Source organism: Rhinolophus hipposideros (genome assembly GCF_964194185.1).
Source record: "Rhinolophus hipposideros genome assembly, chromosome: 12".
NCBI classification, from domain to species: domain Eukaryota; kingdom Metazoa; phylum Chordata; class Mammalia; order Chiroptera; family Rhinolophidae; genus Rhinolophus; species Rhinolophus hipposideros.
Window position 1 is genome coordinate 42,797,276 of NC_138058.1, and position 14,618 is coordinate 42,811,893.

At 36.0% G+C, this 14,618-nt stretch overlaps 1 protein-coding gene across 18 annotated transcripts in view; it reads left to right on the plus strand.

Annotated features, from left to right (window-relative positions):
* NRXN1 (neurexin 1) overlaps positions 1–14,618 on the plus strand; it is a 1,108,907-nt gene that overhangs the window by 1,061,344 nt on the left and 32,945 nt on the right. The gene's annotated exons all lie outside the window — the stretch shown is intronic.

Sequence of the window (14,618 nt, forward strand, 5' to 3'; positions counted from 1 at the left end):
AATGTACACTCTTAGAAAGAGAGGTTTTGTTGTTGTTTGCTGGTGAATATTTTTTTTAATAGACTTAATTTGCATAGTACGACTTTAGATGGAAAAAAACTTGTAATTTGAAGAGAGTTTGTTAAAAATTATTTCTTTTACAAAATAGATAGCTTTAAAACTTTCCAATTTTAGTGTCCTGTGGATTCTATTTATGGGAAAAAAATGCTTTTGTCAAGAATCACTGCTTTTATTGCCAGTGAATCATGAGTCCATTGTGCAGGTTTTGCAATTTAGAAGCATCAACCCAACTTGAGGTAGTGATGGTTCAAATGAGATAAAATTACTTCTTTTGTATGTCTTTTTGCATTTGGTGATGGTTGCCATTAAGGGCGAAGTGGGACAAGGCATTTAATTTAATGCCTAGAATTACATACTTTCATCTTCTTTCCTGCATTATATGGAACCCTTTTAAAAAGATCCTCCACAATTCATTACACTGAAAGTTTACTTTAATTGAGCATCCCTAAATAATTATCATGCTTCTTTAAGGATATGCCAGTTTTGAGTGAGGAAATTAATGTGAAAATCAGTAGAAAATTTTATAGCTTTTTCATGTTGGGAGAGCAACTGTGTTTACAACAAAAGTGAAAATTATTATTGTTGAACTTACCTATACTGCTTCCCTTAGAGCAGCCAAACTGTGAGATTAGCCAGCTAAGAGCAGATAATGAATGACAAGATACACATTTGCATGGTAGATAGATAGATAGACAGATAGATAGATAGACAGACAGACAGACAGATAGATGGTAGATAGATATAGAAAAAAGAAAAAATGAATTTTGTGGTTTCTGGTTGCTATAAGCAACAGACAGTTATTTCCAAACCTTTCAAGACACAATGAATGGCAGACATTGTGTGCCTAGTGATTTGAACCTACACATATGAACTCGGTTGAATGCTTGACAGCTAAGACGAAACTCATACACATTCTTGCAAACCATTGCCACGGCAACATACTTAAAATTCCCAAGGTCTGTCTGCCTTGAGTTTGCACCTGCATTTAGCTTATTGTGAAACAAAACAGAAGGCTTTCCAACTTGAAAATGCTTTGGAATGGTTGGGTGTATGTTTTGAAATAAAGTGGAGTTTAAAAGTTGAAAAGAAAAATAGAACATTCAGAGGGAAAGTACATTTGCATTCTTCATGCAATACTCGGCTTTTTTCCCCACTCCTACTTCACAATATTCTAGGCAAGTGTGGATAGTCAACCAACTGTGGCTGTTAGGATATTGGGGTTTTGCCCGCTTTAATGACAAGCATTCTGCCCCCTGTAAGGCTAGAGGTAACATGTGCATGTCTTGTATAATAATAATAAAGCCTAGAAAGGCTAAGATTTATTTATTGTTTATTATGTACTAGGAACAGTGTTAAGCACTTCATAGATCATGATTTTCTTATTTTTACAACTACCCTGAGATTACTACTGCATCCTTCCCATTTTACAAAAGAGAGGCTAAATAAATCACCCAAGTTTTAAGAGCTCCAGGTTTAAACTCAATGCCCAGGCACCAGATCATGGGGGAGCAGCATTACAAAATCCCATAACCAGTACTAGCACTCCTCAGTTTGTCAAGTGAAAAGCTGGTCCTAGGAAGCAAGAAAAGGGGCTACCAGAGAGAGCATCTCTCTTTCTCCCTACTTAGGATATACGGAATGAATCACCGACCCAGGATAAATACAGTTGACCCCTGAGTGGTGGTACCAGGTTCTACCCAGAAGTACAAGCCAAAGTATCACCCCCTCATCCCATCTTTCAAGTAGCAAGGTGGTCAAAAGCAGTAAAGCAGCCACCTTTCATCTCTTTCCCAGCAAACTCAGTGGAACACCAGAGGAGGCTTGGCTTCTATTTGACTGTATCTTGGAAAACAGAGATTGAGGTATTCGGAGTCTACTTCCAATAAGGTTTCTTAGACTTAGTGAAATAAGAAAAGCCTAGCTGAGGATTATCATAGCAAAAATATTATTGGATGGGTCACTTACGGGTAAGTGCACTGCCTTCACAAGGAACTTTGCATTTTGAGGAAAGTAACAGGTCTTGTGTATTTTCAGCCTGAGCCTTCCTTGACTGAGTATTCCAAAGTACACGGGCTTTCTTATTTGAGAGTCTCTCTCACCCTGTTTTTCTTATATCCAATCTGTGATTTCTCCAGATAGGTAAAGAACCTTGATTATCTAGATTTCCAGCTCAAAACACAGCTGAAGGAACCAATTTGAAATGGGTTTCAAAGGGTGTCTATAAAACCTGACAGTGGTAGACAAAAGAGGAAACTCAGTAAGAGCAGCGATTGAGAAAAAAAGGGAAAGCATTTGGGGGACCTGTGGAGAGGGGCAGTGACACAATCTCTTTGGTATTGATACTCTTAACAGTGATTCCAAACCATTAAGCAATGTTTGTCTTCCATTTAAAAGGTGAAACATGATTTCAAAAGTTCTCATGATTACAAATGACCTTTTGTGTGTGTGTGTGTGAACAGAAGGCTTATTTCTTGTTCTTAATCAGAAGGCATCCCAGAATGAAGAGAAGAGGGAGGGATCCCAGCGGTGTAAGGGGAAGGAAAAGGGCACATCAAGGTGGGAGGGGCATAAGCAACTTTCGGGAAAGAGGTCAGAATTGAGTGGAAGTAACTGACTGTAAATGCAAGTCTGGAGCGAGGAGGGCATGGTTAATCCCTTAGCAATCTCAGTGTTTTACATTTAACCTTCACTTATCACAATTATCTTAATCCGGGGGTGGAGGGGACAAAAACACTATTTTAATGTAAGTAGTGGTTAAAAGAGTCATTAGACAATCACATAACTGAAATAAAACACCCAGATACCTGTGGGAAGAGTTCTGGCACAGATGCCATCTTCTAATGAAATGTACACACAAAGGCAGGAACTCTGATAAAGCTTAGTCCTCCAGAGAAGACAAGTAGCCACATTCTCCCCCACATGTACACGTGTGTTCTTCAGTTGGTCCTGAGTGGGCTTTGCATGGACTGCTGAGTGCTCTATGGTCTGGCAACTCCAGTTGATGACAGCGGATGGCATTCCCTGCTATTTCTTAAATGCCTTCCCTAAAATTTTCAATGAAACTTCGGGCAGAATTGAAAAAGACAAATCATGTTTGAGAAACTTGGGAAATGGAACAAATTAATCCTGCTGCTGTTTTTATCTTGGCATCTGAGATACTACTGTGTTGTGATACCCAAACATGAAACTGGGAGCAATGGAAGAAATGGGATACCAACTGGATGGAGAGTCAGTGGGCCAGAATCAGTCAGACACCGAGCAGTGCAATGATTTTATTCTGCACAGGCCAGCTTAGGGCTTCCTTCTCTTTACTGTAAGGGAACTGGAGCAGATAACTCAAAGAGCCTCCAAATTCAGAAACAAATAGGAATTGATGAGTGCTTGGTTACGCCATGCAGCTAAGGAGAACAGTTCTCCTTGGCTCTGCCGTATACTGACAATATTATGAGGTTGTTTTGAGGTGTTTTAAAAAGTGCTCTCATATCAAATATATAATTTGCTCTATTTATAAGATGTTCAAACATGGAAGTGTGAAATGAAGTCAGGAAACTGCAGTTTCTTTGTGAAGAGAATGTCTGTGTGTAAAGATCTCAGGTGTACAGTGCTAGGAATAAATGTTGCTGTTCACATTGTGGGGAGAGCAAAGTGAGAATGTGTACAGAGCCAGCTGTGGCTACGTAATAAACACTCTCAATAACATCTGCTAAGTGCCAGCCACTGTGCTAGACTGTGAGCCTCTCTACTCCTACAGAATGTAATCCTGTAAAAGAGATGTAAATAACTTCTTTTGTACATATGAAGAAACCTAGAGAACTTGGTAAACTTGCCCAAAGTCACAGAACTAATCAGTGGCAGAGCTGGGATGTCAGCCCAATCTATCGCTCATAAACTCATGCTCCTTCCATGCTTAGTGGACAAAGAGAAATTTTCTGCTCCTAGACACCCACTTGTTTCATTTGTTTCACAGCTGAACTCTCCGTGCTGCTGAAGGCAGGGAAGTCTGGTTTTCTATTCTGTTCCTTCTCTGCTTAACTCTTTATTAATCCAAGGTATTCAATAAATGACAGTGAATGGATACATGAATTAATGAATGAGTGAATGAATGGAAGAATTAATCAAAAGATAAATTTTACAAGGGCATTTTGTTCTGCACTTTATTTCTTGGTCTGAATTTGATGGCTGGCCTCAGCCAACCCTTATGTTCATGTACTTTATTTCGGGAAGAAGATAAAACTTTCATCCAGTAGTTAGATTTTGAAGGAAAACATTATAAAGGTATAGTTTCCTTATAATCAAGTAAAAGTACTTACAATTTAAGACTATTGCAATAAGGTTCAGGGAAGAAAGGGAGAGTTGGGGGAATATTATATAGAAAAAGAACTCAGAATGATTGTCACCTGTTTTGTGGTGTTTTTTTTTCCGTCCTTTTTATAAAGCAGGCTATATCTTATTGCTGTCTCAAAGGACAGAAATGCTTCATAAAGGCAGGCAGACCAACTTATTGAGAGACATTTTTAGCCCTTCCTTCCTTCTAACTTATATTCATTCTCTCTTCTCAGTTAAAGATAATGTCACTTTTTTACTATTTCTCTACTATAAATTTCCAGCCATGAGGTATAATGTAGAAATCAGTTATAAAATTTTATTGTCACTTCTAGAGATCTTAGAAGGCAGATAAAATCTTTGAAAAATTGTGATTTTGCCACAACTCTCATCTCCCACTCTTAGGATTTATACTACTGGAAAATAATCTATACTTACTCACTCTTTTTTTTTTTTTTGAGACTGTAATGAGCTGTTATAAATGAGCAATTGTGACAAACATATGCATAAATGTAGTGAGTTTAGGATTACCATCAGGATAAGATTATTTGAAATGATTCTACCAATTCAGGTGTTTTATGTAACATTTCTTCTATTTGTAAAGTTCAAGATGAAGCCTTCACTCTTAGATTTATTAATTCTATTTTCACAATCATAATTATTTTGTAAAATGTTTTTATTTAAATTGCAGATAAAGAAGATAAGTCAGAGTTTAATGACATTTTTTCCAACTTTATTGAAATATAAATGACAAATAAAGTTGTATATTTAAGGTGTATGACTTGAGGTTTTGATATATATATACACATATATATATATATATACAAATATATATACAAATACAACCACTACAATAGAAGCATTGTGCTGCATGGATCACACTTAGACAATCAGTCTCTTCTCCCCTCAGCATCTTCCCCTCTTCTTCTTTCTGTCTGTCTTTCGCTTTCCTTTAATAACTACTGTTTGCTAAGTGATTTGGTTTTCCTGTTTATCTGTTCATTTAGATGCTCTAGATATAATAGGACATGAATTGGAGGGAAACTCTGGATGGGGAAATAAAATAAATCAGGTCTCACCTTTCTAAGTCCTAGGAAAGTGAATAGGAGGAGAGCTTAGAGAGAGCTCCAGTATCCCCACATCTGTGCAGTAGCTCTCCAGGATATCTGGCCTGGAGAACTGGGAATCCAGGCCAGATCTCCTGGATTGGCACCACCTATCTTGTAGGTTACTAGGGAGCTTGACACGTACACCCAAAATTAGCAGTGCCAAGATGAATCGTATCCTAGTATAACAAGGATCAGCCTCAAAATAGCAGCATTCATGTGAGGGGCCATTTGGGGTGAGAGATAACAAATCCTATTCAACTGAGGGGACAAGAGGATTTCAGGACATGAAAATGAAATTTATTCAGTGAAGTGGATATTTGGCTGCTGTCTTTAAGCATTTGCTAGAATCATTCTTTATACTGCCATGTGAGGAACCAAAATAATGTCGTGTTAGTTGTATAGTAACTTACATAAACACTGCATTGCGGAAACTTGCATATTTCCAAGTGCTTTCATACATATCAAATTCGATCCCCATAACATCACTGAGTGATAGAGAAGTTATTATGATTCACATATACAAATGATTATACATACAAATATTGACATATATAGTGTATATGATAATATATATAGTATATATATTCACGTGTACTATTGAGAACACAGAAACCGGTCCAAGACGATGCGTATTGCTCATGAGATCCAGACTGAGACTTGATTTCTGGACTAGCATATATTTCCCACTGTTGATCAGCATACTACAAATTAAACTGAAGTTGTTCACCCCTATAACATTCCAAATATGTATTAATGAACTAAAGTATGCAGTATGAGGAATGAAGAAGTCAAATATGGAAGCATGGAGTTCCAATTTAGCTATAACGAGCAAAAATTGGATTTTCTTTGTGTATGAACGATATAACATTGCAACATCTGAGCCAGATAACATTTACTCTCCATCACTGTTTGATAGAAACACTCATAGATTTGCTGCTCAGATATTGGCTTAATTGGGGGAACTTAGTATACAGTCTTGCATATATTGAACTCCTGGGTCAAAAAATAAAAATCAGAAAATCAGCTTCCTGTTAATGAAGTCATCATCATTTCCAATCAACCACATCCCTATTTCTTGTTGTTCCATACTCCGCACTGTGTGGAATAGAAGTTCCCATATATTCCCAGATGAAAACTCTATCAAGAAGGCATTGGTCATGGTACTACCCAGTAGGAAAGAAATGTAGATAACTCTCTGCCTGTGGCTCCTTCTATACTTTTCATTTTGAACCTCCAATTCTACGGCCATCATGTTAATGAGACTGCCCTGTTCAATGAATGCATGTATTTGGAGAAACAGCCAGAATTACTAATGAATGGTCACTTCCATTTATTTATTCCCAAGATGTAATAAGAGATAATTTGACAAACCCCTAATGATTCTTGTATGAGAGACAAAGATAAATATCTCATTAGCATTTGGGTTGTGAAAAACAGTAGTTAATAAGAGAGACCTTGGAAGTTGGAAGGATTTTCATCAGTGGACTAATGAGAAGAGAGACAGAGTTCATTGAGTTAATTTTGTAGCCAGTATGGTTTGCAGTGTTGTAAGTCGAGGGGAAAAATAGGCAGGAGAAAATTCAGTAATTCACATTTTCTTATAGTCCCCAAGAATTTCATTATGCATTTATGTGTAGACATGAGGGACAAGATGTTTAAGATCTTTAAAAAATAAGTTAAGATTACCACAAGTCAATAAGGAACTTTCTGTGTTTACTCCATTTCAAAATAACTACAGTTAAATCAGTATTCGAATTTTTGTAACTGGATTTAAAAAATTTGAACTCTATCATTTATTTCCTTCCCTTTTTAGTGTCACTTAATGTGCTGCCCTATCCAGTGATGCAATACCTGTGTTCGTGTGCCTCCTTGGATGTGTTTTGTTCGTGACAATTTTAGTGGTCAGTTTTCTAAAATCCAAAACTCTCCTTTTGCCACTTTTTAAGCTTATTTTAAACTTATTTCATCATGTATCTTTATAAACCACATCAAATCCTTTAAACAACAAGATGGTTTTGGAAGGATGGATGGGTAGATGGGTGGATGGATGGATGGATGAAGAATGATGGATGGATAGAAGTTAGCCGGAATAAGAGACAAGCGAATAAGAGACAATCACAGTCTATTGGGGGTGGGGATAATTTCATACCTTTGTCATTAATTAGCAGTATAATTGTGATCAAACAGAAACACTTAATTTTCTAGCTTCAGTTTCCTGATATGTATAATGAAGAGCTGAGACTAATGCTCTCTAAGGAAGGTCTGGCCCAGTACAAAAAGAGATATGACTGTGTGACTAAATTTGATTCCATTTCCTTCCGTGTTAGATGCCAACAATGAAAGCTTGAATCTTGGAGGCATGTTAGTTAAACTATCCATCATTGGTATTTTACAATTATAAAATCTGCTTTGGCCTCATAACGAGTAAGGATTTTCAGTTCAACCTGTGTGACTAATTAGTCCTTTCAGTCACAATAGTTGGACTCGATATTCATATTGACACAGCTAGAAACCTAAATTTGCATTGTAAACACCTGTCAGTGTTTACTTAATTTGGAAATGTCTAAACCTATTTCACGAAGTGCTTTGTCCAAAAGCAAAACAAATAGAGAGGGAACACATTCGATCCCATACATATTCTAGTTTCCTTTTGAGCACCTCCTTTCCACTACCAGCAGTGTTTGGAGGGCTTAAACCCCCAAATTCTAATTAAGGAGAATCCAGGAGGATAGATTATTCCAATGGCTGACTAAAAATTTAAATTCCACGTTTATTTTCTCTTTTGGCCAGCTCTCCTACATTGCTTTAGCTAAAAATGGAAATGCAGTATGAGCATAGAGATCGTCATTAGCTTAAAGAAATAGTACGAGACATACTATCTTTTTGAAAACATAAATTTAACTTTCCTGACATCAAGTTTCCACTTTGCAGGTTTACTATTTTACATAACTTTGCAAAATATGTCTTTTTTTTTTTTATTAATCAGGAATCCGGTTGTTTTCTTTCTTCCATAATTTCTTTTGAATTCATTTTTCTGTGGCACTATTTCCACAACCCTGGCCTTTTCCCTTTGAGTTTTGCCTGTTAGGATGACCAGTATCGAATGCATATCAAAGTGTACGTTAGAACAAGTAACATATTGTGATCTCTTTACCATGGTGGAATTTTTCTATCCAACCCACTTTCACTGCTCTGGAACCATTGCATACATTTTAAGCAGCCAAGAACGTTTTGAAGAAAATTGAACAACTTTCAAGTCTGTCTTTTTTCCCAAGCAGACAGCTGATTTGTGGTCACTTGTAATAACCTAAGGCATCAGTTGGTTAAAAAAGAAAAAAAAAATTAAAGAAATGTGAAAGTTGGCTATTTTCACAGATATTTAAGCTTTGCCCTACATATTCATGAATGCCAATGTTCAAACCTTCTAATAGGGTAAATGAGTGTACAAATATGTTTTTGTTTTTTGTGTTTTTGAGCAAGTACTTAACTGTAACACTCAGGATAATAGCACCTCCACCTGCATTCTGAATAAGCATGTTGGTGAATATTTAATGAAGTAATAGATATGGGAGCACTGTTATATTTCAAGAAAAATAAGCTATTTGATTGTTGTTATATTTGTATTAATGAGCAATGTGTGCCTGTGCTTTAGAATAGAATGGGCACAATAAGTTATTTGGAGGTAGGAACCACAATTTACACCTTGCTAGGTAGTTACCATATTTTAATGGCCATCAGAAAATGCTATGCATAGATGAGGTGTTGCATATGTGTTGATGACTAATTGATCCTCGTTTTCTTTGTGATCCATGTACTGGAGCTAAAATTCATCCTTCATGTATTGAATCTCAGCTTATTTTTAGTTTTATCAGATTAGTGAGTCATTTATGTGGCATCTACTACTCAGAGAAGCAATTGACAAATAAGAACCACAAGCTTGATTGAGATAATAAAAACTACCATAGAGTCTATGCAGAGCCACTAAATTCCTTTACACCTTTAATAGGATTCTTGATTAACTGAAATTACCAATTTGATATATTAATTTGATTTGATTTGATCAAATTGACCCACTGTTTGGAAATTGTATATGTGTATTACAACTGGGTTATTTTTCTTCAGTTTTTCCTCTTGGTGAAAATTGTGACTTCCCCTACCTCCTAAAAATTTCTTGCCCAATAGATAATCTGTGCAGTGGGTCAGACCTTGTTTGGGGGATTCGTAACACTAATTCTGAATCCTAGCATCTTCTCCACGCTTCTTCCCCCAGGAAAGATACCTAGCAATAAATTTTTCTGGAGGGACTATTACGCTATTAGATTCAATCCTGAAAGCCGGATATAAATGCTCTCTCTCTTCCAGAGCAGCTTTATATAGACAAAAGTATCAGCAAGAACAAGCGTCCATCAATTAGCCAAACATACCATATCTCAGCTTGCCTCATACTCTGTCCATCAGTTGTCGCGATCAATTCAATCTAAATGTCCTTCACAGCAGTATAAGATTGGGCTAAATATTATACAAGTGAGCACCATTGCTTGAGACAAACTTTTTTTTCGCTTTGTCTTTAGATATATAGCCAGACACACTACTGCTATTTAGAAACAAAGTTTCAATCGAAATTTTAGAGTAAATCAAGGATTTCTTAGGGGCATCACATTCACAATGGGCATCCTTTTGCTCTTTTCCTCACACAGCAGGCTTGTCCTAGTAGAGTTTTCTTGGTGTTTTTATTGGAATGTATCGCTCTTCATCAAAGCTTTCTATCATGAGGAATAAAGTCTAGGAATGCTTTTCTTATCAGAGATATATTTCAGACTAAGTTTATGTATCTTCTCATCATATCTTTTCTCCACACTGCTATGCAATTGTGTATTTTCAAAAGTGACAGCAAGAGAATGTGCAGCAAATTCCACTATTAAAGGTGGGAGAGGGGAAGACTCCCTGCAAGTAAGAAAAGAAAACAAAAACATCAGTGTCTCTGTACTTTCTAACCCACTAAATGGGCCCTCCCTAATAATCCTGGATATTAAATAAATAGGGCTAAGTTTTTGGGGTTTTTTTAATTACAGTTGACATACAATATTATATTAGTGTCAGGTATACAACATAATGATTAGACGTTTTTATACCTTATGAAGTGATAGTCCTGATACATCTAGTACCCATCTGGTTGGTCGGACTTCTTACTGTACATTAAGAATATGCTTTCTCCCCCATCTGGATTACATTTTCCTACCCTATAGCATGTTGATATTTATCCATTGAACGTGATGGATTAAGGCTCAGTGTTTTTATTTCCTGAATTCTGTTCATGTCCTTTTTTTTTCCCCTAAAGGTAAAGAGTCTTCAGAATTTATAGCAGACATTTTGAGCAGGAACAGATGCTTGCCATGTGAATGTATAGACCACTCTTAATTAGGGAAGGCCAGCATGGCATTTTGACCTCTGAGTGGTTAAATGTCCAGCTAGGGACACTTATCTAAATGGATGGTTATGTAAAGCTAATGCCTTTGCTTGACCACTATTCTGTTTCTTTTACCAGGTAGTCTCTTCCCTGAAAAAAAAAAAAAAAAAAAAAAAAAGAGAGAGAGAGAGATTATCAGCATCAGGGAAAAGTATACTGCAGAATAGAATTGATTACTGTGACATATTTGAGTTTCTTTCAACAACTCTCTCAACAGCATGTCATAGAGAGACAGTTCCAAACACAGTGAATTAAATTTAAATTGCACAGCTTTGGCTAGAAAATTGTTTGTTTAATTCAGCCTCCAAAATGAAATTTAATCTTTTTCCCTACACTTGAGCCACTTCCTGATATTTTATAGTGATGATTTGTGCCAACGCATCTATTGATTTGAGATATTTTATTCACAAGACTATTACTGGTTTTTAATTTCTGATGGAAAAATATGAAAAACAAAAATGTATATTCATTATACCAGGAAACATATGTTAAAAAATAAATCATAGTTTTACGATAAGGTCATATTTGTTCAATGTTTTTCTACTGGAAAGGGCTCTAGGAGGTGCAAAGTAATGCATGACATGTTTGGTTATTATAGGTACTGTGTTTTGTGAAAGATAACACTGAGAACATTCTAACGCTTTCTGTTTGCTGTGGAATTGTTCCAAAAGGCTGTTGAAGATGGAAAATAGATCAACTTTTAAAACAAAATTTAACTAGTATGGCCTAAATAATTTAGTCTGCATGAAACATTATACACTGAGTCACACATTTTTTAGTCCATGAATTTCTTTTAAGAACCAGCCTTTATTATGTGTACTTGATGTTTGAATTCTAACTCAGAATTTGAAACTAGGCAGTAAAAGATGGAAGCTTAATTCAACAAAGTACCAATATAGCCACTTTATTTTGATATAAATGCTAACAGAAGATCTTAAGTAGAGAATAATTCACATGTACAACTTCTGATCTAATATCTAAAATTGTATTATTTATAAATGTGCAAAAAAGATGAAATTGGTGCTACATTCATGAAATAATAACAATAATGTTGATAATATTGCAACTTTTACAAGCATTTACAATGTAACCCTATTCTAGGTATTTTGTGGGTACTAATTTAATTTACAACAATAGGTACTATTATGCGCTCCAGTTTTTCAGATGAGAAAAATAAAGCACAGAATGGTTTTTAAACGTCTAAAGCAGGGTTTCTCAACTTCTGCACTACTGGCGTTTCGGTTCAGATTATCTTTGTTGTAGCAGGGCTATGCTGTGCATTTTAAGATGTTTGGCATCATCCCTGGTCTCAACCCATTAAATGCCAATAGAAGCTGGCACACCCCTCCCCCTCCAGCCATCCTCAGCTCAATTGTGTCAACCTATAATGTCTCCAGACATTGCCAACTGTCCCCCCAGGTTGAGGAGGGGAAAGGGGGCAACATCACTGCTGGGACAAGAAGGAGTGAATTGAAGAATTTATTCACATCCTCTCCCTTCTCCTATCAACAACAACCATATACTGGTTCCAATATAGTTAAAATTCCTCAAGGAAAAGGGGAATTCTCTTGAAACCTTGAAATTAATTTTTTAAGTAGTATGCAGTGTGATTGAGAAGAAAGTAGCTTTCCCCTAGAAGTTGGCTCTAAAAGAAAGCAGATGATCCGCTCTGGGGCGAAACGGAACAATTGGCCTGTAGAACCTCATAATCCAATAACTTGTTATTATCAAGTCATGTTGGACGTTATCTGATTGTGCTTGTGCCAAAAGGAGGATAGGTTTTTGTCTTCTGACGCTCCGTTTAATGAAAGATACCTGCGTGACTATCATAACAATTGCTGGTAGTTATCACTGACCAAACAGTTATAATTCCAAGAAAACTGGTACTTTTGAACTTCGTCTTTTAAAATAACAGCACCAAAATAATGAATCCAATTGCCTAATTATCTCAGAGGAATTAAGAGCAAAATAATGTGAAATCATCTCAAAGTTCTATTTAAATTCTTGTGTTTGTTTAAAATTATATTGTGAAGCATTAGCCTCTGAAACAATTCTTTATTCTTAAGGAATTAAAAACCCTGCCCTTGAAAGATTTTTATCACAAAAATACATCATCCCTTGTCTTCAAAATGACACAATTTTCTTAACATTTATTTTATTTATACTTTAATCTCTGGTTGTGTTTGGTACTCCCTTAATGAAAGCAAGCCCCATCATATTTCTGCTTTTTCTTTAAGGTAGAGCCTATATTTTTTTAATTTTTATTAAGGTTTAATTGATGTATAACAAATTAGTTTCAGGTGTACAACATAATGATTGTGTGTGTGTGTGTGTGTCTGTGTGTGTGTGTGTATACAGAGGGTGTCAAAAATGTATACACATTTTAAGAAAAGAAAAAACTATTAAAATTGTAATACTCAATATATACCAATAACAAAAGATAAATACAAGTCATCTGTATACATTTTTTTGGTACCCCAGGTACACACACACACACACACACACATACACACACACACGTTGCAAAATGATCACTTCAATAAATCTAGTTAACATGCATCATCATACATAGTTACTTACAAACAGTATTATTTTAATTCCAATTTTAAAAAAGGATTTCTTCAATGTTGTGGTTCTGAGTATTGTCTAAACAATTATAATCTCCTTAATCCTTAGCAGATGTAATGAGATATTTTCCTTCTTGTACCTTGAATTCTCTCTGTGTTACCTTAGCGTCAGCCAAATGTGAAGCAAACCTTCACAGTTTCCATGCAGTAACTATGCTAAACTCACTGCTGCTTGTAAGTGGCAGTAAAGAATAACCTTTGGTGCTTGTAAATGTGTTGATTATGTGACTAACTGCTAGGATTTACACATTCTGGTTTTTATTACAGTGATGGTTATCTTTTTTGGCTGAAAGTGCAATGAAGCAACTAGAATGTCACAGAGAAAACTGTCACCTCTTTCCTATTTACTGTAAAATACCATCCCTCTCAAATATGCTTTTCTGTTATAATGAAACCTTAATGATGAAACGAACAATGCTGACAGGATACATACTTCCTAACTGTTGCAAAAATGAGATCTGAGTGTGAAAGCTCACTACAAATTTTTAAAATACCGTAAATGGACTCCATTTGCTTCCTTTTTTTGCAGCAGTGGAAGCTATTCTCTACTTAATCTGTGTTTCTTAATAACGACAAATTATATCACAGATTCATCAAACTCTACCTGGTCGTGAATGTAAAAGGTTATATCTAACCTGCTTTTAGGAAGCCAAGCACAAGTACTGCAGTGAAACCTACTGATGTATACATTGTAGCACTCCAGGGCTGTAATAAATTTCAAATCATCTGTTTCTGCCAGGTTGTGTCAAACCTGTGTGACACTGTGTACAGCTTCTCTGTGCAGTTAAATGGATGGATCTCTACAAGCTGATGACCACCATTTCCATGTTCTCCTATAAAATAAGCTATAACCAAGTTTTCACAAATAAGCAAATACTCCCATGACAGATCTAGACAAAGTTGAAAAAATGTAAACTCTGTGTTCTTGGGAAGGGAAATAGTGAATTTGGTTTCTCAACCTGTCAACACAAACACAACACTAACAGTCTTACGCTTGTCAATGAGACAAAGATGAGAAACTCTGTTAGATCC